General features: G+C 48.3%; 1 protein-coding gene and 1 long non-coding RNA gene across 5 annotated transcripts in view; one reads left to right on the plus strand and one right to left on the minus strand.

Moving 5' to 3' along the window:
* The window catches only part of LOC148481920 (uncharacterized), a 50,460-nt gene extending 29,582 nt beyond the window's left edge, over positions 1-20,878 (minus strand). For 3 of the 4 annotated variants that reach the window (XR_015871819.1, XR_015871818.1, XR_015871820.1), the window contains exons 1-2: positions 20,672-20,878; positions 23-144 (exon numbers count right to left, since the gene is read on the minus strand). This is a non-coding gene — a long non-coding RNA (uncharacterized LOC148481920). The remainder of the gene's footprint in view (positions 1-22; positions 145-20,671) is intronic. The other variant, XR_015871821.1, reaches the window with a different exon arrangement.
* A 1,378-nt stretch (positions 20,879-22,256) lies between these two features.
* CERS3 (ceramide synthase 3) overlaps positions 22,257-27,773 on the plus strand; it is a 123,664-nt gene continuing 118,147 nt past the window's right edge. The window contains exon 1 of the mRNA XM_088452714.1: positions 22,257-22,404. The gene's annotated coding sequence lies outside the window, so the exon portion shown is untranslated. The remainder of the gene's footprint in view (positions 22,405-27,773) is intronic.

Here is a 27,773-nt window from a genome sequence, read left to right on the forward strand (position 1 = left end):
TTCTTAAATGAAATTGTCTTACCTCACAATGGACCCGTTGCTATGCATTCCTCTTTCCACTGGCTGTATTATTCTGAATCTTCTTCTCATCCTGAGGCTTCTGTTGTATTCCAACACTGGCCAAAGACACCATGGTAGACTGTTCTACGGAGGAAGGGGGGTTCACAAAAAAAGTAAAATGGTGGAAATATATATTCTTTATAATTTATTTATAAAGGATGTGATCAATATCCAGGCACGCAGGATGCCGGCGCTTAGAATATCAGTGCTGGAATCCCAACACCAGTCAGAATCACGGCGTCGCCATCCTGAAGGTAAGGGGGAGGGTTAGGGTTAAGCACTAGGGGTTGGGTTAGGCACTAGGGGGGGGGAGGAGATTAGGTTTAGGCACTATGGGGAAGGTTAGGGTTACGCACCGGGGAGGGAGGGGTAGGGAGAGGGTTAGGATACTGACCGACAGGTGTCGGTATCCTAACCCTGATGGGATGCCGGCGTCGGGATTTTGACCGCCGGGATCCCCAGTGCTGGCATCCTGTACCCAACCCATTTATGCACACTCACCCACACCCATACACAAACTTGTAAATTAAATATATTTTATGATTGCAATAGTAATGTTAGTATAAGGGCTATCTGTCAAAATATATTAAACTCAAAACATTTTATAGAGAAGCTAAATGTGGTCGGTATAATACTGTTATTGTCAATTATCTATTCTGACTAAAGCCCCAATTTACCTTCTCTACAAGTTTTGAGGTTAATATATTTAGATTAGAGATGAGCGGGTTCGGTTCTCAGAGAACTGAGCCCATCCGAATTTTGCAGATGCGAGTCGGATCCAAGCAGGCTCGGAGTTTCCCGCCTGACTCGGATCTCCAAACCAAGGCAAAACCATAGAGTCGGAAATCTCGCGGTTCGCAAGCTTACGACTCTATGATCAATGTAGTAAATAGGGACAACGCGGCGGACGCCATTTTACTCCGGCTGTGGAGACTGAACAGGGAGGGTGGGTAGTGTAGGGCTGGGAGAGTGGTGCTGTGTCCTGGGCTGGTGCACTGCTGATCCATTCTGGGCTGGTCCACTGCTGTCTACTGTGTCCATCTGGGCTGGTGCAGAATACATCTGGGCTGGTGCTGCGTCCATCTGGGCCCTTGTAGTGTAAAATTGTTCTGTGTGTGTGTGCGTGTTAGGCTTAACTGCACAAGATCCAGCCAGCAACACAAGTTGCAGCCTAGTGCTGCCCGACTCCAGTCGTGATCACTCAGTGCTCCGGGCTCAAGTTCTGGAGCATAAAAAAAATAAACATAAATTGTCTTTTATTGTCAATTTTTTTTTTGTGTGCGTCAGCCACACCTGGCTGTCACTGTCATTGGCGTAGGTGCGCAGGGGTGCTGTGCTCCTGTCTGTCGAGGGGCTGCTGCCCAAAATAATAAATAAACAATTTTTATTGTGTGCATGTTAGCCACACCTGTCATCGGCGTAGCTGCGAAGGGGTCCTGTGCTGCTGTCTGTAAAGGGGCTGCATGAATATTGCAATGAAAACTTTTTTTTTTTAAGTTATTGGGTTACAAAAAGTTTTGTTTATTTTAATCTTAAACATAGCAGACATGTTATCCTAACAGCTTATAAAGTTATATGCTCTAAAAAACTAAAGCCTATATTTATTTACAAACCTATATAGAGTAGACATCCTAAATTCTAAAATTGTTCTATTCAAAAACATAAACAAAAGTCAGGAGAGGCCTCAGAGAACATGAAAAAAGATGCTCTAGGTGCTGAATTTCAAGGGATTTCTCCATCATGTTCTGCAGTGTGGAAAGGTTTCATTCACATGTGTTCTATAAAGCAGTTCAAAGTTACAACCTTCAAAGTGTCTAGCTATAACACCCACCTTTGCCAGGAAAAGTCATTGAAATGACATGAATGGACACACGATGCATCGCATGCACAAAATACACAGGGGGTCATTCAGACCCGCTCGCGAGCGCAGGACGCTCGCAAGCGGGTCGATGTTCCCCCACTGCGCATGCGCACAATGGAGGGAGCTCCGTCGCGCGCATGCGCGAGACCCGGCGAGCGACGGGCTCTCCATCGCTCCGGGTCTCGCACCAAAGGGGGCGTGCTGTCGATGTTCCCATGGGAACGTCTACTGTCTGAAGCCAGCCCCACTGACATCACTAGTGATGTCAGTGGGAGTGATTTTGGCTCTGATAGAGCCAAAATCACTTCAGGGCTTGCGGCAGCGAGACCCTACCGCAGGGTCTCAGTCGCAAGCCTGATGGTCGCGATGGTGAAGACCATAGCGACCATCATCATGGACGCTCGCATATGCTGTGGGTGGTCACCCACAGCTATGCGAGCGGCCAGGAGGCCGCTCCATTTTCATGGAGGAGGGCCCTGATTCAGAGCGAGCGCTCTGGTCAGAGCGTTCGGCTCTGAATCAGGCCCACAGTACGAACTGCATTGGATCGTACCTACTCGTATCCTACACGATTCATCATACGACTCGTCGAAAATCGTGCAATCGGCCCAAAATCGTGCAGGTGTATGGCCAGCATAAGGCTGTTTTCCTATTATATTTAGATGCTTTGTTCCCAAGGGTAGCAGTATTTCCTAAATATATTGCAAACCTCTTAGTAGCTACGATGTAGCATGCAGTAATAACTTATATACCCTCTGGCAGATTAGCTACTGTTGCATTCCTCTGTATTCCTCTGCATGAGCCAAAGTGCAGGCTAAGCTCCATTAACTGTTGCCTGTTAATCAGATCAATAATGTCATTGAGAGACTAAATTGATCCTGAAGGCTCTCCCTACTGCTTATCCTCTGGCACCGTGGTTGTAAAGTTGGCACATACTGTTAACTCCTTTATGGTTATGTTCAGCAGTATCTCCCTGTGCCTGCTAAGTCCTTATCACTCTGCAAAACTTCCTGTCAGCTGGAGTGGGCTGATACATGCAGGCAGGGATGGATTGGGCCACGGAGAACTCAGGAGAGTTCCCGCTGGGTGGACCACTGCGGCTTGCCGTCGGGCCACCCCTCAATGTTGCGGGGCCAGCTGCTTTGATCAGAGCTCAGCTCCGATCAAAGCAACATTGGTAGTTTGGAGAAGCCCTGTCTGCAATCTCTGTTAGCCGCTGCAATAAAGTTTATTATATTGAAGCAGCGCGCGACGTCATGATGTAACGCGCGCCGCACTGCTGAGGCACAGAGACTGCCGGAGAGGAGCCGCAGACAGAATAGGAGGGAGCAGGAGCACCAGGAAGACGCTGATTACGGTGAGGCTGCTGCGTGGTGTGCTGCTTAGCTGAACTGTGTGTGCCCGCTGGGGGACTTTCAAAGGCTCAGGCACACCCTCTAACTCACTCTGTTTAGGAGCAAATTGTGAGTGGGGCTGGAGGGACAGGTTACAGCATTAGCTACAATACAGTATATATAGTGAGTGTGGCTGCCAACTTCCTCCTTCCACCAGAGCTGAATTCAGGACTGTGCCCTGCCCATGTCACCTCTGCCCTGGGCCTGTCCCGGTCACCTCTGTCCTATCACCTCTGTCATTGTCATGTCAATGCTGTCCTGTCCCTGTCACCTCTGTCCTTGTCCTGGCAATGCTGTTCTGTCCCTGTCACCTCTGTCCTTGTCCTGTCAATGCTGTCCTGTCCTTGTCACCTGTCCTTGTCCTGTCAATGCTGTCCTGTCCCTGTCACCTCTGTCCTGGTCCTGTCAATGCTGTCCTGTCCTTGTCCTGTCAAAGCTGTCCTTTCCCTGTCACCTCTGTCCTGGTCCTGTCAATGCTGTCCTTTCCCTGTCACCTCTGTCCTTGTCCTGTCAATGCTGTCCTTTCCCTGTTAATCTGTCCTTGTCCTGTCAATGCTGTCCTGTCCCTGTCATCTCTGTCCTTGTCCTGGCAATGCTGTTCTGGCCCTATCACCTCTGTCCTTGTCTTGTCAATGCTGCCCTGTACCTGTCACCTCTGCACCTCTGTCCAGGACTGTGCCCTGCCCATGTCACCTCTGCCCTGGGCCTGTCCCTGTCACCTCTGTCCTTGTCCTATCACCTCTGTGATTGTCATGTCAATGCTGTCCTGTCCCTGTCACCTCTGTCCTTGTCCTGGCAATGCTGTTCTGTCCCTGTCACCTCTGTCCTTGTCCTGTCAATGCTGTCCTGTCCTTGTCCTGTCCCTGTCACCTGTCCTTGTCCTGTCAATGCTGTCCTGTCCCTGTCACCTCTGTTCTTGTCCTGTCAATGCTGTCCTGTCCTTGTCCTGTCAAAGCTGTCCTTTCCCTGTCACCTCTGTCCTGGTCCTGTCAATGCTGTCCTTTCCCTGTCACCTCTGTCCTTGTCCTGTCAATGCTGTCCTTTCCCTGTCACCTCTGTCCTTGTCCTATCAATGCTGTCCTTTCCCTGTCACCTCTGTCCTTGTCCTGTCAATGCTGTCCTGTCCCTGTCACCTCTGTCCTTGTCCTGGCAATGCTGTTCTGTCCCTATCACCTCTGTCCTTGTCCTGTCAATGCTGCCCTGGACCTGTCACCTCTGTCTTGCACCTCTGTCCTGGCCCTATCACCTCTATCCTTCCCTGTCACCCCTCTCTCCTGTCCCCTCTGTTCTGTCCTTGCCCTATCCTCTCTATATTGTCACCGCTGTCCTGTCCTGCCATGCACTGTCACCTTTTTACTGCCCTATTCCCACTGTCCTGTCCCTGTCATCTCTGTCCTGATCCTGTCATCTCTGTCCTGTTCCCACTGTCTGGACCACCAGACATATTGGACAGATATACCTATAAGTGTGTACGCAACCTTAGGATAAATCTCACAAATATCAGAAAAGTTAAAAGCTGGCATATCAAGGTCAGACAAGCCTGGTAGTAGAAAGCGTGTCCAGAGGATATTTGAAAATGGAGCCACAGCGCCATCTACTCACAGGCTTGTTTGCCCCTGATATGCCAGTAATATAGCTGCATTAGCATAAAGTCACAGGCGCAACTGCAGCAAGGAAGGCCACGGCTGCTTCTAACTCAGAATCAGACCCTATGAGGAGGGAGTATTCCACCCCCTCCACAGACCCTGCCCCTCAACAGACGCACCCCCATTAGGGCGGCTTCTAGAAATTTCCCGGGCTGGTTTTCCATCCCAATCTGCCCCTGCATGCAGGTGTAATATATATGTATTTGTGGCTGAACTTATGATGGAGTGAGGGAGTATAGGTACTCACTCCAGGACACAGGGCCTGATTCAGAGCCGGACGCTCTGACAGAGCGCTCGCTCTGAAACAGGGCCGGCCTTCTGTTTTTTTAGAGCGGCCTCCTGGCCCCTCGCACCACAGCTATAGCGAGTGACCACCCACAGCTATAGCGAGCGGCCAGGAAGATGGTCGCGATGGTCAAGACCATCGGGCTTGTGATGAGACCCTTGTGGTAGTGTCTCATTGCTGCAAGCCCTAGAGTGCTTTCGACTCTAACAGAGCCGAAAGCACTCCCACTGACATCACTTGTGATGTCAGTGGGGCTGGCCCCAGATGGTAGGCGTTCCCATGGGAACGCCTCCGTTTGGGCAGCCACTCCCCCGGCCCGCCCACCAAAGGGGGCGTGCTGTCACTCAACATCGACAGCACGCCCCCTTTGATACGAGACCCGGAGCGACGGTTTGCCTGACTCTATCCGGATCTCGCGCATGCGCAAGACGGAGCCGGCTCCGTTGTGCGCATGCGCACTGGGCCACCATCGACCCACTTGCGAGTGCATAGCGCTCGTGAGCGGATCTGAATCAGGCCCACAGTCCCTCCGCTCAGCTGCTCATATCGGGTGAGGATGGCTTTCTTGTATCGCTCACCGATGAAGAAGCTGGGCAAGTCAGCTGCCTGTCACAGTGCCAGTGCTTCGGAAACGCAATTGCAGCTTCCTCTGATTCAGCTGCTTAGACTGACGACCTCCACCGCTGTTCCTTTATTGCTGCTCCGCCCCGCTGCTGCAACACCGCTCGGAATCTCTGCCACCATAATCCCTCTGCTGTAGCGATAAGCTTCCTCAGCAGACAGCTGCCGCTAATGCCTCCTCACCGGCTCCACCCCCCTGCGCCAAGCAGCCCACCGCGACTCCGCTGCCTGGGACACAGGGAGGTGGGGACTTAAGCAGGGGGACACCAGACTAAAGGACTCATTTAAGGCCCCCATACATCAGCAATTGATAGCAGCAATTCTGCAATTTGCAATCGATTGTGCATAAAAATCTTTCCCTTTTTCAATCGATTGCAGAATTGCCACAATCGATTGTGTAAAAATCTTTCCCTTTTTCAATCGATTGCAAATTGCAGAATTGCTGCAATCAATTGCTGATATATGGGGGCCTTTAGTAACGAGTTTTATCACCAAAACAAGTGATAAATGTCACTGTGTATGATAAATGGTGCTCCAGCCAATCAGCTCCCAACTGTCATTTTTCTAACAGTTGACAGTTGGGAGCTGATTGGCTGGAGCATCATTTATCATACACAGTGACATTTATCACTCGTTTTGGTGATAAAACTTGTTAATAAATGGGGACCTAACTGTCAGCTGCTGCTGACAGCTGTTATATTCCTGTATCTGTACCTGCCCCTCTTTTTCTGACAGGAACCCAACCACTCCCAGCCATATCACTCCGTCCCTTCTTCTCCTGTGCATGTGCATCCCACACTCTTGGGCACATCCCCACCACAGAGAAAAGAGTACCACATAAATTGTCATATAAATACATGAAACATATATGCTTCTTTTCATAAATTGTACATACATTTTACCTCAAAGTAACCATTTCATATATAGAAATCATGAATTGCTATATATATATATTTTTACTATAGACTATGAAATTAATTATTAATAGATTACCTCATATATGTATTTGTATTAATGCAACCTTTGTCTCTAACTCTTGAATCTGGTTACATAGGGAATAGGAAAGGGAAACAAGGGACATGATAGGAACTTTCAAATATATCAAGGGCTTTAACGAGGTACAGGAGGGAAAGCAGTATTAGGGCATGAGGGACTTGCACTGAAACTTGAGGGAAGGAGGTTGAGGGGTAATATGTAGTAAAATTACAATGCACTGTTCCAGTGGGCAGACCAGAGAAGGAGCAGTTCAGCAGGGTGGACGGCCTGGCCATTAAAAGCACTTGGGATTTCTGGACATCACCTGTCCGGGATTTGGCATCATCCGGACCCCGGATAGCGCTCCTGATTTCCGGACTGTCCAGAGTAATCCTGGATGGGTGGTAACCCTCCCTTTAAGTTTTTTTAAACTAAAAAATATACACAAGATACAAAGGAGAAATACAGGATAAAATTCACTCTTATACCATAACAAATACATAAAACCTTATTGTCATTTACCAGCATCTAGCAATAATACTAAAAGTGTCTGGTCATGAAGTTACTAAATACTTTGGTCATTAGGGGGTTAATCACACGGTATTTGTGCAGTGAATATCACTTATGTGGGTCTACCCTTACTCTATACAGTGAGGCAAGTTTTATATATAATTGTAATAAATTACCTTTTTATAGCATCTCTTAGATATGTTTCAAAGCAGAGCACACTGCCACTGGTACTGAAAGTGTTAAGTATGGTTACGGAGAGAATATGTACCTGCACTGGACAGTTCCACATTGCTGCAGCACTATGTAGTTTGAAGTGTTGCTGTGTGAATAGAGGATGTCTGTCTGGTGGGATGTAATAACAATATTTATGAGGGTACACTGTCACTTTGCCTAGTTTCCAAACTATTATGTTTTATATTGTGTCTTAAAAACAAAGCCTTCATTATGAAATACAGTACATCTAACTTTTTAATGTAGGCTCATCGACCACCCATTCTGTAAATCATTTGGCCTGTGGCGCTCGTTTGGAAGTCACAGCACTGCCACCCGGAAAAGTGACGTGTCACTTAGTATTTTCTGCCAAGCAGTGGCATAAGTTAGCGAGCTCAGGCAGCATGTGGGACACCTAATAAGAATGTGTTTCAGGTTCAATGCTAGTGTCTGACCATGGAAAAGAATGGATAGGAGGATAGCAAGGAGGAAGTGAAGCCTGCTTAGGAGTTTTATTGCAGAGATATTATTACAGATCATGGAGCGCTGCAGACAGGCATGCCAGAAAATATTTCTGTAAATAAAAAAAATAAGAAAATAAGATTGATCGGCCAATATATCTGGTGCCTGACGGCCGGTGTGTACCGACGTCGTTCACAGACATATCACATCGGCTGTGCTGCACAGCCGATGAACAGATATATCTGCGGATATATCTGTCCATTGGCAAGTGTGTGCGGGTGATCAGCCAATTGCCCGTACACAAGCAGCGGCAGCCACGGCTGCCTGGAAGATGATTGTCGTTCAGTATATATGAACGACCGTCATCTACAGATACATCTGCTAGGTGTGTACCCAGCTTAATACAGCAGAAACCATTATCTCCTGTCTCGTACGAAAAATAAAAACGTTTTGCACAAAGTAAACTCACAAAATCAGAATATATGCCTGAATAAAGAAATCACAATCTGCGGCAGTGGATTGTTCATAAACAGCCAATAACAAGCAGTTTACTTTTGTTTTGGCTACCATAATTGTCACATCCTATTTGTGTCTTTGTCCCATGTTGTTCCTGAACACAACTAAAAGCTGGGCATCCACTATACAATTATCTGTCAGATATCTGTCCAAACTGGCTGGTTGAAATGAAAATCTGGTAATGTATGGGAAGAAATGACAATCATCCATTTGCTCACAAACACTGGAAAACAGCCAAAAAAGGACGTTCAGCCAAATTGGTTAAAACCAGGGGTGTATTGGGATCGAAAACCAGCCCGGGAAATTTTTGAAAGCAGCCCTGAAGGGGACGGGCTCTGTTGAGAGGGCTCAACTCCGTCCAGTCACCTCTACACTGACCACGGTGTCCTGGACCATGGCCGCCGGTCCAATGGCGCCCAGGGCACACACCGTGGCTGAAGGAGACATGGTTAACTCATCTTGGGAGCATGGCTGCAAGTCTTCACAGCCTAACCAGGGTAATAGTTAATCTTTTTTTTTTAACTATTTATTTTTTCAGGCAAAACACCATAGAGAAGTGGTTCCCAAAAACACCATAGAGAAGTGGTTCCCAAACTGGGTGTTGTGGCACCCTGGGGTGCCTCAGGACACTTGCAGAGGTGCCTCAGGTTGGTGGTCCAGTACCAAATAAAATATTTAGCAGTGGTGTCCATCCCCGCAGTGTCAACCCGGGGCAGGGAGGGATGCTGTGTGCGCGGCTACGCCGCGGGAAAAGGGGGTGTGGCCTCGCAGGCTGGGTGTGACCATGCGGGAAGGGGCATGGCCTCACGGCTTAGCCCCATGGTCCCGTTATTACTGGGCGGCAGGGGGGGTGCCGTAGGTGTGGACTGCCCTGTGTGCAGTGCCGGCCGGCTCCCTCACAGTGTCAGGAGCCGAGTGCTGCACTTTGTTATACAGTGCAGCACCCGGGGGAAGTCTGCACCTTGGTGTCACCCCTCGGCGGGTGACACCTGGGTGCGGCCCGCACCCCCCGCTTCCCCCTTGTGACGCCACTGATATTTAGTCAATGTGATAGGCAAAACCAATGCTAAAGACTGCCAATCAAAAAATATGTGGACAAAAAGAAATGCAGCCCTGTTCACCACATAACTGAATCTAGGGGTGACATATAAACACAATTTACTTCATTTAAAGAAACTTTGGCCTAGGGGTGCCGTGGAAAATATGCTGATACTCTAGATCGCCGTGATTCGAAAAAGTTTGGGAACCACTGCCATGGAGTAATAATTCATTTTTCGCCTTCCACTTGTGGGTTGTAGAGTAAGATCTGCTCACACAGGTGAGCCTGCGGTAGCCTGCTTCTTACCTTGTGTGAGTTTCCATCTGTGTATGATAAGTATCTGTCTGACTGCGGAAGGCTGGTTCACCCACATAGGTGTATTTCTAATGTGTTTATGGTGTGCCTGCTCAAGGTAAGGAAATGCGTGGGGGGGGCTGCTCAGAGAAGATGACCTGCTACACACGAAGCACCCTTGGGCGTTATTTCGCCCCTGCTCACCTGTTTTTCCTTTCGCAGTCATCATCATTAGTAACAGGACTTCATCCCTCGCCATGCTGAGTGCAAAATATCCGCCTGGAACAGGTATTCCATCTCTCTCCTGCACACGAATGAGCATGAAAGTCAGCTTACATGACCAAGACACTCCCATGACACTGCCACGAGATGGATCAGTTCCATGCGATCGCATAGTCACTGCCCAGAAACACTGTCAGCAGATGGAGGAATCATCTGCAATTGTAATCCCAGTCCATGTGTGAATGCATGGTCCAGCATGTACACAGTGGTCGATTTCTTTCTACGATGCATGCGCAGTTTGCATATATTCACAAGAACCATCAGAATTTCCCTTTGTGTCCGGAGCAGACCCACAATGCAGATTTAGGGGCTTATTTCTCAACCCCAAAAATCAAGCAGAAACTGTTGTTTCACATGATTTTTGTGTCGTGCCTATTTATCATCTCTGTAACGCAAGAGATATAGCAGACATATCCTGCGTTAATGACAGGCTCGGTGCCTACAGTGTATGGGGAAGTTCTGATTGTTATGCTTACCAAGCACCAGTAACCTAATGTTTTTGGAGATGGTCACCGATGCCAATAAGTACGCGCATGGTGTGTGCCCCCACACAGCTTTTATGCAGCGCTAACACAAAAAATCAGTCACTGGCAGACACTGTGTACCTGGGGGTGGGGCAGCAAGGCAGTGACGTCGGCGGGCGCTGCAAAAAAAGACACTGCCACATCATCAGCTGGCTCCCAGGAAGAAGTGGGCCGAGGTGGGGAGCATGGTGGTGAGGGTGCATGGCTACGCCATGCACAAACATAAAGAAGACCCTGCGCACGCCTATGCCAATCACTACAATAGAAACACTGGGCCCAATTCTGATTTGCACACAATGCTGAAGTTCATGGAGTTGAGCGATTTTTTTTTGCTAAAAAGTCACACAGTGTATGCATGACACTGTGGGGTCTATTCATGAAGCAAAGAAGAGGCCTGTTTAACTGATGTCAGGGCTCTTCTCTGCTTTGTGCTATTCATGGAGCTAGTTTACCGTGAAGAAGTGTATTACTTCTCCAGCGGCACCCCTTCTCCATGTCTGTATCGTATCACCATACTGTTGTATGGTGAGTATGATTCATGAAGGAATGGAAAGCTCAGCTTTCCGTCCCCTCCTGTGGTACAGATTCGCCATCTGACAATGGCGTTATCTGTTACCGCAAGCCGGACAGAGCAGGGAAGTAGCATACTTCCCTGCTATCTGGCCAGCACCCGGCACTTTTTCCAGCGCCCATAGCAGCAGGTCTGACGTGACCTGCTGCTCTCAGACGCCGGGGCATGCGCAGTGAGGAGCAGGTCTGTCTTCTCACTGCGCCACAGGGATCGCGGAGGGGCCAGACAGCGCCCGAAGACGTCGGACAGGTAAGTGTACATGAATGGCTACTAAACTTCACTATGGGGCCTATTCATCATAACTAAAGTTTCCCAGGAGGTAATTAGGTTTAGAACTCGCATGGAGTTCTACCTAATTACCGGAGGAATTCATCATTCCTCCTCCCTATAACTATCTATTCCGAAAAGCTGTCATTTTTGCGATGACAGCTTTTCGGGAAATAGATAGTTATCCCTGCCTGCTCTAACTTATCGCAGCTGGAAGCAGTACTGAGCATGCGCTGTTACATCTGTAAAACCAGCGCATGCACAGCACTGCCTACAGATGCGGTAAGTTTGTGTCCCCCCCTCCACTCACCTGCCCCCCGTCCCCCCTCCTCTCACCTCCCCCACATTCAGCACTTACCTGCCCGCGCAGCAGCCTCTGGCTCCGTCTGCTATGCTGTCATGCGGTCTCCGAGCAAAACACAGTACTGTTTAGAAAAAAAATAAATGTTCTTTTTTTTTCTAAACTTTATTGTGCTCTACTGGGGAGAACACATGACAGCATAGCAGACGGAGCCAGAGGAGAGACCAGAGTGCCGGAGGGAGACGTCGGGGGACCTGCACATGCTGGTGGCGAATAGTAACATACATAATTTTCGGAATTTGATGAATACCATAATTTCCATATCCCCATACTAATGTATGGGGAGTGTGGAAATTAACGCAGGGGGACTTAGCAAGGAGATATCAGTGTTATCTCCTGTGCTAAGTATCTCCATGAATACTAAATAACGTTATTTAAGGAAAATGTCCTTAAAAAAGTTATTTTAGTGTTGATGAATAGGCCCCTATATATTGAATCAATGTGATCTGATATCTTTTAGTAGCCACTTCATGTTCTATATGAATAGACCCCTGTGTACGCACAGAGGCTCAGTGGCCATTGAGACTAGGGGTGTGCACCAGCCACTTTTCGTGTTTTGTGTTTTGGTTTTGGATCTGGATCTTTCTTCGTTTTTTGGATCTGGATTGGTTTTGCCAAAACCACCCTTCAGTGTTTTGGGTTCTGGGTTTTGTATTTGTATTTTTTTCAAAAAAAGCATAAAAACAGCTAAAATCACAGAATTTGTGGGTTTTTCTGCTCCTATGCTATAATTAACCCTCCCACCCACCCTTATGTTGTATAAACAGGACATACACACTTTAGCAAACCAATCATTTCAGCGCCAGGGTCTGCCACACGACTGTGGCTGAAATGATTGGTTCGTTTGGGCCCCCACAAAACAAGCTGGCAATTAATCTGTCCCTGCGCAAACTGGCTCTACGGAGGCAAGATGTCGTCCTCATCCTCCTCATCCACCGATTCCTCACCCTCTTCAGTGTTGTGTACATCCTCATCCTCACAGAGTATTAATTCGTCCCCGCTGGAATCCACCACCACAGTTCCCTCTGTACGTTCTGGAGGAAGAGTTGATAATTCATTTTTCTGAACATCATCTTCTCCACATTTTGTGGAAGCAACCTCCTACGCCTTTTGCTGACAAGGGGCCTGATTCAGACCCACTCGCGAGCGGCTGTCCGCTCGCAAGTGGGTCGATGGTGTGCACTGCGCATGCGCACAACGGAGGGAGCTCCGTCGTGCGCATGCGCGAGACGCGACGAGCGAAGGACTTTCCTTCGCTCGTTGTGTCTGATCAAAGGGGGCGTGCTGTCGATGTTGATTGACAGCACACCCCCTTTGGTGGGCGTGCCGGGGGCGTGCCTGCCAGACGGAGGCGTTGCCAAGGGAACGCCTACCGTCAGAAGCCGGCCCCACTGACATCACTAGTGATGTCAGTGGGAGTGATTTTGGCTCTGATAGAGCCAAAATCACTCCTGGCCTTGCGGTTGAGAAACTCAACCGCAGGCTGCTGCTCGCACTGACGATGGTCGCGATGGTCAAGACCATCGCGACCATCATCCGGCATGCTCGTATAGGCTGTGGGTGGTGACCCACAGCTATACGAGCGTCCAGGAGGACGCTCCATATTTATGGAGGTGGGCCCTGATTCAGAGCGAGCGCTCTGGTCAGAGCGTCCGGCTCTGAATCAGGGCCAAGGTTCCCAGCTGCACTAAACACTCTTTCGGAGTACACACTGGAGGGGGGGCAACTCAGGTAAAATAGAGCCAGTTTGTACAGGGGCCTCCAAATTGCCTCTTTTTCCTGCCAGACATGCCTACTTGGATGCTGTCACAGATGTAATCCTCCACCATTCTGTCAATGGTGACAGTATCATATGCAGTGGCAGTAGACATGTCAGAAATTGTTGCCAGGTCCTTCAGTCCGGACCAGATGTCCAAACTTGGTCCTGCCTGCCCTGCATCACCGCCAGCAGGTTGCTTAGGATACCTAAGTTTTTTCCTGGCAGCCCCAGTTGCGGGAGAAAATGAAGAAGGAGCTGTTGACGTGTCACGTTCCGCTTCAGCTGACAGTGTTTTCACCAGCAGGTCTTTGCACCTCTGCAGGCTTGTGTCGGCCGGAAAGAGAGACACCACATAGGCTTTAAATCTAGGATCGAGCACGGTGGCCAAAATGTAGTGGTCTGTAGTGGTCTGAGCTCCGTCTTAGCTCCTCCTTCACTTTCTCCTGCTGCTTCTGCAAAAGCCTGATGAGGGGAATGACCTGACTCAAACTGGCAGTGTCTGAACTGACTTCCCGTGTGGCAAGTTCGAAGGGCTGGAGAACCTTGCACAACACGGAAATCATTCTCCACTGCGCTTGAGTCAGGTGAATACACCCTCTTTTGCCTATGTCATAGGTGGATGTATAGGCTTGAATGGCCTTTTGCTGCTCCTCCATCCTCTGAAGCATATAGAGGGTTGAGTCCCACCGTGTCACAACCTCTTGCTTCAGGTGATGGCGGGGCAGGTTCAAGAGTGTTTGCTGGCGCTCCAGTCTTTCGGCACGCAGTCGCTGAATGGTGAAAGTGGCCATACATTTTTCGGGCCCCCCAAAGCATCTCCTGCACGCCCCTGTCGCTTTTCAGAAAATTCTTCACCACCAAGTTTATTGTGTGAGCAAAACATGGGACGTGCTGGAACTTGCCCAGATGTAATGCCCGCACAATATTGGTGGCGCTGTCAGATATCACAAATCCCCAGGAAAGTCTAAGTGGGGTAAGCCACTGGGCGATGATTTCCCTCAGTATCTCTAAGAGGTTGTCGGCAGTGTGCCTCTTACTGAAACCAGTGATACACAGCGTAGCCTGCCTTGGAACGAGCTGGTGTTTCTGAGATGCTGCTACTGGTGATGCTGCTGTTGTTGCTGCGTAAGGTGATACATCTACCCAGTTGGCTGTCACAGTCATATAGTCCTTAGTTTGCCCTGTTCCACTTGTCTACATGTCCGTGGTTAAGTGGACATTGGGTACAACCGCATTTTTCAGGACACTGAGGACACTTTTTCTGACGTTTCTGTACAGTCTCGGTATCGCCTGCCTAGTGAAGTGGAATCTAGATGGGATTTGGAACCGGGGACACACTACCTCCATCAATTGTCTAAATCCCACTGCACTAATGGCGGATACCGGACGCACGTCTAACACCAACATAGCAGTCAAGGCCTCAGTTATAAGTTTTGCTTCAGGATGACTGCTGTCATACTTCATCCTCCTCGCTAAGGACTATTGGAGGGTCAATTGTTTAGTAAAAGTAGTGGTGTTCCTACTTCCTCTCTGGGATGATGAACGACTCCCAGCAGCAGCAACAGCAGCAGCGGCAGCAGTAGGCGTAGCAATGCAGGATCCTCCGGAGGAGTCCCGGATAGGAGAGTCAGTCATGCCAGTGACATGGCCTGCAGGACTACTTCCAATCCTGACTAAGGAGGAAATTGATGAGGAGGGAGTTGACGGTGTGGCTTGCAGGCGCTTGGATACAACAGGACAACGGGATTTAGGTGTCCCTGGACTGCTTACGGTCTTAGCCAAAGTTTCTGAACTTGACAGTAACTTTTCATGAGCGCGCTGCAGGTGCCGTATAAGGGAGGATGTTCCTAGGTGGTTAATGTCCCTACCCCTACTTATTTCACCTTTACATATGGTACATATGGCAAGACAGTTGTTGTCCGGATTTGGATAGAAATACTGCCAGACCAAAGAGGTGGAATGTTTGGTCTTCTGCCCAGGCATGACCGTGATGGGCTTTTTCATCCCACGGACAACAACTGTCTCCCCCGGAGCCTGATTTAAACAAACCACATCACCACCAGAATCCTCCTCGCCAACTTCCTCCTCAGCGCCAGTTACACCAGTATCCTCATCCTGTTGTACTTCAACAATGACATCTTCAATTTGCATATCAGCAAGTGGACTGTGGGTGCTCCTTTCAGCACATGCAGGGGGCGTGCAAATGGTGGAAAGAGCCACCTCTTCCCGTCCAGTGCTGGGGAGGTCAGGCATCGCAACCACCACCACACTTGGACTCTCCTTGGGGATTTGTGATATCTTCTTAGAACGCACAGTTCTTCGCTGTGCTTTTGCCAGCTTAACTCTTTTGATTTTTTTAGTGGGAGGAGGGCTTCCATCGTCATGTGAAGCTGAACCACTAGTCATGAACATAGGGAAAGACCTTAGCCGTTCCTTGCCACTCCGTGTCGTAAATGGCATATTGGCAAGTTTACGTTTCTCCTCAGATGATTTAAATGTTTTTTTTAAGGTCATTTTCCTGAACTTTGTCATTTGGGATTGTATGTGCCCTCTACTATGACATTGGGCATCGGCCTTGGCAGATGACGTTGATGGCATGTTATCGTCTATGTCATGACTAGTGGCAGCAACTTCACCACTAGGAGGAAGTGGTTCTTGATCTTTCCCTATTTTATTTTTATCAGAGAAAGTTTGGTCCTCCATTTATGTTATATTGATATATACGTGCGGATAAGGCACACACAAACACAGAAAATAATTTTTTATTTTTGTTGGAGACTAGTGCACTTTGTGGGTTACACCACCCTTTAAAAAATGAGCCAGCCGGCTCTTTACTTATGGGACACAGGCACAGGCTTGGCACTGCTCCTTTGTTGATGCACGTGCATCTGCAGTGCACACAATTCACAAAGACAGAAAAAAAAGAATTATTTATTTTTTGTGGAGCGCACTTTGAGGGTTACACCACCCTTTAACGGACAAGCCATGTGGGCCTTTACTTATGGGACACAGGCGCACGCTTGGCGCTGCTCCTTTGTTGATGCACGTGCAGCCACAGTGCACACAATTCACAAACACAGAAAATATTTTTTTATTTTGTTTGGAGTGCACTATGGGGGTTACAGCACCCTTTAAAGGACAAGCCAGCCGGCCCTTTACTTATGGGACACAGGCGCACGCTTGGCGCTGCTCCTTTGTTGATGCACGTGCAGCCACAGTGCACACAATTCACAAACACAGAAAATATTTTTTTATTTTGTTTGGAGTGCACTTTGGGGGTTACAGCACCCTTTAATGGTCAAGCCGCCGGCCCTTTACTTATGACACAGGCGCACGCTTGGCGCTACTTTGTTGATGCACGTGCGGCTACTGCGCACACAATTCACAAACACAGAAACATTTTTTTTTTCTTTTTCACTTGGGGGGAGCACCCCTGATGGACAGAGCACCCCTGGACAACACTACAGCACCCCTTTAGGACTGGGACACTGCACAGGACTTTGGAGTGGACACAGCCCCTATGGACAACTGACTGCACAACACAGTCCAGCCAGCCCCTATGAACTTTGGAGGAGTGGACACAGCCCCTATGGACAACAGCAGCACAGCACAACACAGCCAGCCCCTATGGACTTTGGAGGAGTGGACACAGGGGGTCATTCAGACCCGCTCGCGAGCGGCAGTACGCTCGCAAGCGGGTCGATGTTCCCCACTGCGCATGCGCACGACGGAGGGAGCTCCGTCGTGTGCATGCGCAAAACCCGGGGAGCGATGGGCTTTCCATCGCTCCGGGTCTCGCACCAAAGGGGGCGTGCTGTCGATGTTGATTGACAGCATGCCCCCTTTGGTGGGCGTGCCGGGGGTGTGACTGCCAGACGGAGGCGTTCCCATGGGAACGCCTACCGTCTGAAGCCGGCCCCACTGACATCACTAGTGATGTCAGTGGGAGTGATTTTGCCTCTGATAGAGCCAAAATCACTCCAGGGATTGTGGCAGGGAGAGCCTACCGCAGGGTCTCCGTCGCAAGTCCGATGATGCTTGCATATGCTGTGGGTGGTCACCCACAGCTATGCGAGCGGCCAGGAGGCCGCTCCATTTTCATGGAGGAGGGCCCTGATTCAGAGCGAGCGCTCTGGTCAGAGCGTTCAGCTCTGAATCAGGCCCACAGCCCCTATGGACAACAGCAGCACAGCACAACACAGCCAGCCCCTATGGACTTTGGAGGAGTGGACACAGCCCCTATGGACAACAGCAGCACAGCACAACACTACACTACACTACACTACACTACACAGCCTAGCCAGCCCTAACTCCCACCCTCCCTCTTCACTGTCCACAGCCGAGTGAGAAAATGGCGCCGACGCGGGTACCTTATATAGAATCCAAAACCCGCGAGACCCGGAAGGCGGGATGATGTTGTTTTGCCTCGATTTCAGATCAGAGTCAGGCAGGAAAAGTCGAGCCTGACTCGGATCGGCCTCGGATCGGGGGGGCTCAGATTTCAGAAATCCGAACCCGCTCACCCCTAATTGAGACGTACAGTATCAGAAATGTATTGGAAATGTGCTGGGCATTCCTGGGCGGTGACTATTTAGACGTCCGTGTGATGGGCGTGTTATGCGAGTGTTGCGGGGGTGCCGCTAAATTGGTTGCGTACACAGACTCTTCATCGCTCACAATGGAAACCATGCACAGATGGAAAATCTGCACCTGCTATAGCTCTGGTGCAAATTTTGATGGTGCACCTAATGACGCACCAAGCGGTATTAAAATGTCTGAAGACGCTCAAAGTGGGCGTCTCATTCCTTGCACATTCATATGCCCAGATGTACCTCAATAAAGTGGGGCTTTGTAGAGGCATTTGTATAATGTCGCAGACGTGTAAAATAATCACGCCACTGCTGGGAAATTTAGCAGAGTAATCTGGTCAAAGCGGGAAAAGTAAAGGTTTTAGCATTCGCTGAGACAGTTGCTTATCGGAGCCACTGTCCCAGCATGAATAAATTGATAAATAGCCCCAAAATATGGTGCCTTTATACAGGGGCGGATTGGGATGGAAAACCAGCCCGGGAAATTTATGGAAGCAGCCCTAATAGGGGTGGATTCTGTCTAGGGGGCGCGATCCCTTCTCATAGGGCCTGATTCTGAGATGGACACAATTGCAGCTGTCCTTGCGTCTTTGTCTGCAGTTGCGTCTGTGACTTTAGGCTAATTACACTACAATGCCTGGTGTAAACTACCGTGGCTAAACTCCGAAAATATTTGCTTTTTGGAGATTAGTACTGTACATAAGGGTCAGATCGTATTCCCAATTGATAATGATGGGGACTGTGATCTGCTGCGCTACTTAGCACTTTGTTGGAGATCTCTGTGAAATATCCTGCATTGTGCTTTTAGTACATAGGAGCAATACATAAAATTATACAGAAACTGATGTTTCTGTATAATTATATGTATCAAACAGCTTGATACATAGGGTCTTAAGTCTTTAGATGATGCCATCAGTCGCACCATTGGAACTTTCACCAGTCCTATGCTAGAAGCAAATCATCCATCTAGGTATGGCCTCAATTCAGCGTCTCTATAGCATACTTGCCGACAATCAGCTCCAGCCTTCCGGGAGGGAGCTGATTGTCGGCTAACAGCTGGGGGGCGGGGGCGGTCATTGGGGGCGGGACAGCCAGTTGGTGGTACATTGGGGTGGTGCCGCACGATCGCGTCATCGTGGCTCCGCCCCTCTTCACAATGCCGTTATTTTCGGCAGTGTGAAGCAGGGGGCGGGGCCGCGATGATGCGATTCAGCGCGAATCGCGTCACCGGCTCCCCCGCTGCGGGGGTTTCTAATATTTTCGGGGGGGAGGGTCGGAGGCTTCTGGGAGGCTTGCCTGCCTTTCCGGGGGGCCGGGAGCTGCACCCGAAAATCGTGAGGCTCCCGGCCAAATCGGGAGGGTAGGCAAGTCTGCTCTATAGCCAACCACCTAGGAACACCCAACACATTTCTAATACAATTCTTGGTGCATGATTCTAAATCTGTACTGCAACTCAGACACATGCGCAGATGTAAAACAATGCACAGAAAAATAAAATAAAACACTTTGGCCCCCACAGGAATAAAATAAACACATTGACACCTAACAGAAAAACAAAACAAAACACATTTGGTTCCACAGGAAGAAATAAAACACAATGGCCCTCACATAAAAAACATTAGCCTCTACAAGAAAAACATAAAACACACACCGTCCCCCACAGAATAAAACAAACACATTGGCCCCCACAAGAAAAAAAAAAATACACATTGGCCCGCACAAACAAAAATAAAACACATTGGTCCCCACTGGAAAAACAAACACACTGGCCCCTACAGAAATTAATAAAACACAATGGCCTCTAGAGGGAAAAAAAAAAAACAGGTTTAAAGGTTTAAAAAAATAAAATAAATTGTTCCCACACAGGAAAAAAATACATTGGCCCCTCCAGGAAAAATAAAAATAAAAACACACACACATCAGGTGCAAGCTTGGAGTAGTAGTAGTGTTGGGCAGCCAGGGAGTAATAGTAGCAGTAGTAGTTCAGAACAGGGGACATGGTGGAAGTAATAAAGGAAAGCAGGGGCAGGATGGGAGTAGTAGTGTGGTGTAAGGGTCAGGATGGGAGTAGTAGTGTGGTGTAAGGGGCAGGATGGGAGTAGTAGTGTGGTGCAGAATGGGAGTTGTAGTGCAGTGTAGGGGGCAGGATGGGAGTAGTAGTGTGGTGTAGGGGGCAGGATGGGAGTAGTGGTGTGGTGGGAATAAGCGGGCAGGATAGGAGTAGTGGTGTGGTGTAAGGGTCAGGATGGGAGTAGTAGTGTGGTGTAAGGGGCAGGATGGGAGTAGTAGTGTGGTGCAGAATGGGAGTTGTAGTGCAGTGTAGGGGGCAGGATGGGAGTAGTAGTGTGGTGTAAGGGGCAGGATGGGTGTAGTAGTGTGGTGTAGGGGGCAGGATGGGAGTAGTGGTGTGGTGGGAATAAGCGGGCAGGATAGGAGTGGATCACCTCAGCTCACCGCATCTCCTGGGTCCCGGCTGCTGTCCATTTCTCTGAACTCCGCTGACAGCAGCCTCACAGCGAGAGTAAGCCCCTGCCATCTGTGTCCCACTACTCCGTCCTAGCTGCACAGCTTCACACAGCCCGCCTCACTGGCTCATCTCCCGCAGCAGCTAGGCCTGGCTCCAACCATCCCACAGAGAAAAGGGAGCTGACGGCGGGTGGCGCAGGCTGAGGGAGGGGCGGAACACTGCACATTCAACTTGGAGCCCGGAGCTTCCGGTTTGTGTTCCATAGCGGAACGCAAATCCTGAAGCGCGGCACCAATCAGGCAGTGTCAGCCCTGCCAGGCCGGCACTGTCGGCCAGCCCACCAAAGAGGTTTATGGGGCCTGCCCAGCGGGAACTCTCCCGCTGTCCCGGCAGCCCAATCCGCCCCTGCCTTTATAGCTGTGATATGTGACTTAAGCATACTTGCCGACATCTCGGCAGGGGAATCCGGGAGGGAGCTGGCAGGTCCGTCCAGCAGGGAGGATGGGGGCGCGTCAAAGAGGCGGAGCGGGGGCGTGCCAACGCGATCGCGTCATAGTGGCCCCGCCCCCCGCTTTGTAATGCCTATATTACTGGCATTATAAGGCAGGGGGCAGGGCTACGATGACGCGATTCGTGCTGAATCGCGTCATCACACCCCCGCACCGCCCCACTTTTGCGGCTGGCGCGGGGGTTAGCGGGGAGCCGGCATCTATTCCGGGGGACTTACCTAGTCTTGCGGGGTGTCGGGAGCGGCACCCGATTTTCGGGAGGCTCCCGACAGTCCCGGGAGAGTAGGCAAGTATGGACTTAAGTAATGATAGTTTTTGGTTCCCTCCTGCCACAATGATAAATAGGCCCCTAAAGGTGGGTACACACTATAGCAATATATATCTGCAGATGATGGTCGTTCATACACACTGAACAACCATCATCTACATGCAGCAGTGGGTCGGGACGGACTGGGGGCGGATAGGGGGCGTGACCACGTCTCCTTAGAAAAAAAACAGCAAAAACCATTTGCAGCACTGCGTGCTGGGGAGGGGGGCGCTGTGTGCCCCTCAGCCCGGCACACAGCCAATGGGGGGCACGATCAGCGTGATCGCTCCCCCCCTTTGGCATAGGAGACTGCTCCGGCGTGTGCTGGGCTGCTGTGACCTAAGAGGGAGGGGAGCGGTGCCGGACCCGGGTAATTAGTACCCGCTCTCCCCCCCTCTCGGCGCCCCTGTGTACGGGCGATTGGCCGATCATCCATACACACTTGCTGATGGACAGATATGTCTGCAGATATGTCTGCAGACATATCTGTTCATTGGCTGTGCAGTGCAGCCAATGCGATATGTCTGTGAACGATGTTGTTCACAGACATATCATCTGTACACACTGGCCAATGGGGGCATGATATATTGGCCGATCAATTGATCGGCCAATATATCGGCCAGTGTGTACCCAGCATTAGAGTTGTAGGGTGTGATTACTGATTAGTGAAGCAGATTATATATTTGTGTTGATGCTCTCTATGCCTGTCTATTCTTTGCTTACATTTCTCTCCCTGACAATTTAATCATCTACAGGGGGTACTCAGCAGAGTTACTGATTTGCAGATATATTGATAACACCGGAACAAAGATACACTGATGTGTCTTTCCCTTATGTGTCTGCAGAGCGCGGAAGCTGGACGTAGGAAGAGAACATTTCTCATGAAGGAAAGAAGTAAGTCATTCTCCCTGCCCATTCATATATACCTATATTCCATGAATGGCAGCTTTTTCCTACAGACTGTAATACGGAAGATGATCATTTCATCCATGGCCTTAATTTAACACATAACTCAAGTTAATCACATTTCTTACTGTTTGTGTGAGAGCCAGCAAAACCTCTGCTGAAAAACTATCCCAGGGTTCACTACGGTTATTTTTTGTAAATCGTCTGCTGATCCTGGCTCTCTCCAGCTGGAGTGCAGTGCAGTCTCCAGTTTTGGCTCTGCGCCTTGAGTCAGCTTTTCCTGCTGAAGCTTGTGGAATAAATCTCATAATGTATGTGAAAGTTTCTATCGCAACCCCCTCAGCCTTGGCTTCTTTTGGCTGGATGTATTACACAATCCTACTGTGCTGGCTCAGCTGCCACAGCCACAATTAGCTCACCTACATTTTAACTTGAACCTTGGACTCTGTGTGCATCTTACAATTTCTATGAGCCATAATCGTATTTGCTGAGGGTTCATTGTACGAATGGCTTTTGGGCTGTTGCTGGAAAAGCACTTTGAACGCTCAACCAGGTAGCGGGCTATCGTGATTTAGGGTGGAATTACGTGCAATAGCTGGAGAGCAACAAGTTGCCTACTTTAGTTTATCAGGGATTTAATAATAATAATAGACGGTGGTCTGTCCTGTCTGTCATGCGCAATGCCCCACGACTCCCACCTCAGTGGCATCAACGGGACAGATCACCCTTAGATGAGGACTGTGGCATCAGCAACTGGAGTAAGTATAGGGGGGGTTAGGACTCGGAGTAGAACGGGGGTAGTACCTCAATTTTTAGCTTTCTGTATCTGAGCATTTATCTTTACTTAGAAAAATATATATGCAGGGACAGTGGTTTCGAGAAGTGGCCACAAACAAGTAGTTTTTCACACTTTCAAAAAACTCTTCCCCACCTTTCGACACGACGCATGAGCGCAGTATTGTTGTTATCCAAATAACTTTGAAAGAGGACAGAGGCTGCGAGAGAGGGATCGCAACCACAGGAACAAACACAGTTAACAACATCTGAAGCACACTTGCCTACTTTTGAAAACGCGTTTTAGGGAGTTTGTGAAAGCAACACCTATGAGCACGGCGGTAAAGTGGACTGTACTGCTACATCTGAGAGGTGTGCCATAACATTGATTTACATCTAAAATGTAAATGATCCTCAAAGCAGTCAGTAAAGATCTATTGTTGATGAAAACATACTGATACAAACACACTGATACTTTTCAGAACATGCATGTAGCAATAGGGGTCATTGTGCTTTATAACCAATGTAGGGATATGATTCTAATGATCCAATTTCAATGTATATGTCTCTATGTATGTATGTATGTATGTATGTATGTATGTATGTATGTATGTATATGTTCCAAGTGTACCAGGTAATAAAGCGACTGATGTATAAACAATATAGTGATATAGATGTGTGAAAGTGTTTACAAAATAGATAAATATAACACATGTTTATCAAAATATATAACACATTTTAATATTAAAAGGTAACAGGCATATATTGAGTCTATTTAAGTGAACGCATCAAGTGCAATTGTTGAATATAAACAAAGTGTAAAAGTGCTAGTAAATAAATAAATAGGCCTCATAGAAAATTCATACATTCATATATAAAAGATGATAAATATATAAAAACAAGAGGAATATATAAGGTCAAAAACATGGAGGAATCAATGCATATCAACAGTTTAAAAATATATTAATTCTTAAAACTGTTAAAAATGTAAACCAAATGAATAAATAGTCCAAGAAGTTGCTATTAAAGGTATATCTTATCTGTATCCGTTCATTCAGGCAAAGGCAGCTTTCCCCAACACGTTTCGTCCGTTTAGGGACTTCAAGGGGTGCATATAGACAGGGGTTACTGCTTTATATACCCACTGTGAAACAGAATTTGCAGTGCCTCATTAAGCTCGTTTGTGATGTCACTTCCGGTTTGCTAAAAAACCCGGGATTGTGTTCATTCCCTTTTGTCTCTTAAGTTAGTATTAATAGTGGGAGCTTCTGGAGTGATATAATAATTTCCAAATAATTTTGAATTTTTAATCCATTCGCGGCCATTCGCCAGCTTCCGTGCTAGCCTACTGTTGCTTCCGCCCACCGATATCGTCATTTACGGTTTCGGCGCATGCATGGGAGTGGTGTGGCGACAGCGCCCGCATCGTGATGACTCCGGTGATGTGGCCACCATATTGTTGTAGTCCATCTATGGGGATAATGTTACACTGCTCCTAACATCCGCAATGTGATAACTAAGATGATGTGGCCGCCATATTGTTGTAGTCCGTCTATCGTCATGACTCTTTAGGGGAAATCTTCCGGTATTGACAACTACTCTGTGTTGTCACCTGACCATTCTTCTGCATCAGCGTTGTTATGGTTACCCGGCTGTCATCACTCCGAAGGTCCATCCGCAGCTAGTGGTCATTAGAAAGAAAAAAACACATTTTAAGCTTATTCAACTTATTTCTGATTAATTTTGAGAGCCCAACTTCCTATTACATGGAATGTCAGATAGAATATAGAAAGAAAAAATTAAATTTGGTTTCTAGAATCAGATTTGTAGTAGGATGAAGGATATATATATAATTGGAGGAAATACTGAATCCTAAACGTGTGGATCCCAAAGATATGGTGATCTATACTTCATGGTGCAAAATGAAAAGTGTATATAAAATGAGTTGAAAAATAAAAACAAAACAAAAACTGTAGGATAAAGTCTCTAATAGTCCGAGTTCAATTGTCCATAATAAAAGAATGCCTTGAAGTGAGGGATAAAATCAGAATAGATGCAAATCAATGGTTAAATTCTTCTTAAATGTCCAAGGAATAAATTCAGGATACAAGGATATCTTCAGCAGAGTTCATAATTCTTCGGCTTGTATGTGGCCCCTCTTCCTTTTGCTATGGTTTGAGTGGCTAATCTGTGCCCTTCTAAGGATAACATCAGCTACAACACTGAGTATTCACTGGAGGTCCCCCAATCCAAGTACTAACCCAGCCCAATTGTGCTTAGCTTCCAAGATCAGACAAGATTGGGCGTCAGTACAATGGTAAGGTTGTAGGTGATATAAGGTATCCATAGCTACCAACTCATCCATCATAGGAAGGGGGCAATCTCATAACTTTCGTTAAAGCCATTTGGAGTCATTGTATTCAATTGGAATATCCAGAACATTGTATGTATGTATATATATATATATATATATATATATATATATATATATATATATATATGTGTGTGTGTGTGTGTATGTTTATATATATATATATATATATGTATATATGGTATATAAATAAAACAGCTTGATAGTGGGGGTAAGGTACAATCAGGGAGATTGCTAGATTCTTCAGGGAGATTGCTGCTATTTCAGGGAGTCTCCCTGACAATCAGGGAGAGTTGGCAAGTATGATCTGAAGATAACATTAACTAACGGGCCCAAGCTCTGAAAGCTAACATTTTTGGAGCTTAGTAGATAGGGAGCAGAACGGAATCCTGATTTGAGAACAATAGGGACTGCAGTCTGAAGCACTAATTAATCTTTTGTAGGAGATATGTGGTAACACCTGTAAAATGTAAGTTAGAAGCATACATGCCTACTCTCCCGAAAACCGCTTTAGGCTCACGATTTTTCGGGTAGCCCCCTGCACCCCCGGAAGAGTAGGTATATTTCCCGCATTCTGCCCACTTCCTAGTGAAGTGGGCAGGATGGGGAGAGATTTTACAGGGAATTTTAGGGTCCGCAAGTAGGGGGTGCGGTTAAAATGACATAAATCACGTCATTTAGCCCCGCCCCTACCTGCAAATCACGTTTTCCTTTGGTGGGGCGGGGCCTAATTACATATACATTCCGTCCTCGTCCCCCAAAGTAGTCAACAGAATCTCCTCCCCGGGCTTCGCCCAGGGAGGAGATATATAAAGTTGGTAAGTATGGTTAGAAACTGATTGGTTAGTACTTCATGTCTCACAATTTTATCTCTCTCCAAGCTTTGATAAATATGCCATAGCCGTAATACATAAAATCATGCTGAAACTGCAGTTTCTGCATTATTTTAGTAGAACGGGGCTTGATACATACCCATTAAGTAGAGCTGTATCTGGCGTTTGTGCAGCGCTAGTTATTGTAAGTATGGAGGATACCCTGTACCCAGAGGCATTTCTAGAGAGGAGGGGGCCCATGTGCAGTCTCTGACATGGGCCCCCTCCTCTCTGCCCGGCGGCCGGCAGCGCACTGAGCTGCGCGCGGCCAGTGCCGGAATAATAGACTCTGGGCACTAGAGTGCGCCCAGAGTCTATAGAGGATGCGCTGGTCACCGGGAGAATGGCCGCGTATGTGCAAATGATGGGAAAATGGCAGCGGTGGCCTTTTCCAGTCGTTTTGACAGCGTCGGAGAGGTAAGTATGCTATGGGTGCAGGGTGTGCGGTGCGGGGCCCCCCTGGATCCAGGGGCCCGTGTTCCCTGCACACCCTGTCCCTGCCTGTACCCTTTTCTCTCCCTGGCATTTTCATCATCTAATACCAGTAGTTAGTAAGAGCCAGTAAATGTGTCGCCTTACAGCCACACTATGCATCACTGACTGCTCTATTGCATCACTTTGATTTGGAAGAACAGACCGTGATATAGGGCTTTAATCTGTCCCTGCTGACACTTGTGAGATGAGAAGAAACAAAACGCAACACTGGATGCAGGCGAGTCACTTGCTGCCAGGACACAATCACCTAGGCCATAGTAAATCTAGAGCCTGATTCAGAGTACACTGTTGCCGATGCTGCTGTATATAGGCAGACGACATGCAAAATATGCTAATGTTGCAGACGCCAGGATTTGTATTGAGACGCCCACATGCACCATTGCAAATCCAATCATAGCCGCATATGCCAGGGCCAGCTCAAGGCATGTTTGACCTGTAGGGTCGAACAGGGACGCCACCCCATAGTGGGTGCACCCCTCCTAGCCATTCCCGATTTCAGCGGGGCAGTCCCGTTTTTCGGGCACTGCCCTCGCTGTTCCACCCGCGAAGTGTCCCGCGGGCGGCCGGGAGGTTGGGCAGCTGTGCGGCCCCGGAGAAGAGGAATGGATGCCGCGCATCCATTCAGTGCAGGGGGGCAGCCAAGCTACTGATGTAGTGCCCAAATAACATCATTTAGGGGGTGTGGCCTATGGTAATTAGGCCACACCATTTTCGGTCATGCACGAGTAAGGGGCGACGATTACCCATCCTGCACAGGGCACGTCTCCCCCTGGAGCCGGCTCTGGCATATGCAAATCATTCGATAATCTGCCTCGAGTGCCCCTATGGTCATGCAGAATAACTGC

Source organism: Taudactylus pleione, unplaced genomic scaffold (genome assembly GCF_031769625.1).
Source record: "Taudactylus pleione unplaced genomic scaffold, aTauple2 ptg000556l, whole genome shotgun sequence".
Taxonomy (NCBI): Eukaryota; Metazoa; Chordata; class Amphibia; order Anura; family Myobatrachidae; genus Taudactylus; species Taudactylus pleione.